The sequence below is a fragment of the Penaeus monodon genome, chromosome 32 (genome assembly GCF_015228065.2).
Source record: "Penaeus monodon isolate SGIC_2016 chromosome 32, NSTDA_Pmon_1, whole genome shotgun sequence".
NCBI lineage: Eukaryota > Metazoa > Arthropoda > Malacostraca > Decapoda > Penaeidae > Penaeus > Penaeus monodon.
Genome location: NC_051417.1, coordinates 34,880,714 through 34,881,309, shown reverse-complemented (window position 1 = coordinate 34,881,309; position 596 = coordinate 34,880,714). Strand labels below are relative to the sequence as shown.

Below are 596 nucleotides of genomic sequence, written 5' to 3'. Positions count from 1 at the left end.
TGTGTGTGTGTTGTCATCCCTTTGATGACATATTTTGGTAATTAATATTTTACTGTAGGTGTGTTTGCTACGATAAAGTTGTATGTTGTATCAATGCATCACGACGTGTAATATTAATTTAAGCACGTAGTCAGTGTTCATCCTCGTGCCAGCATGTCACTAGAAATTAAATGAAAAATATTTAAACTGAAGACTAAATAAGAAGATTCTGGTGATTTACTACAATTTCACAGAAGAAATATTCATGCTATAATTGCTCTGTGCAGGACGATGCATGTGGTGCCTGCATGTCTTTGTCTTGATCATTTTGAAAAATCATTCTACGTAATTTCAAACTGATCATTATATACTAAACCTTAATCTTTTCTATACATGCTTTCTTTTCTCTGCATATGGCAGAGAGTGAGATAGATGGTGCGTCTTATATATTCACTCCCTAATTTCTTAAACTTGTGGCTCGCTATTTTTTTATTATATATATATTTTTTTCTTAAAGCTAATTTTCCCATTTTTTATTCATACGCTCGTGGCCCTCATGACATTTTTTTTTTTCTCTCTCATAAGACAAATTTCTCGATTCGTCTAAATGTGCAATG

The 596-nt window shown here is 32.4% G+C and overlaps 1 protein-coding gene across 1 annotated transcript in view; it reads right to left on the bottom strand.

Moving 5' to 3' along the window:
* The window catches only part of LOC119593835 (GTP-binding protein Di-Ras2-like), a gene marked incomplete at its 5' end in the record, with an annotated part of 32,533 nt that overhangs the window by 31,583 nt on the left and 354 nt on the right, over positions 1–596 (bottom strand).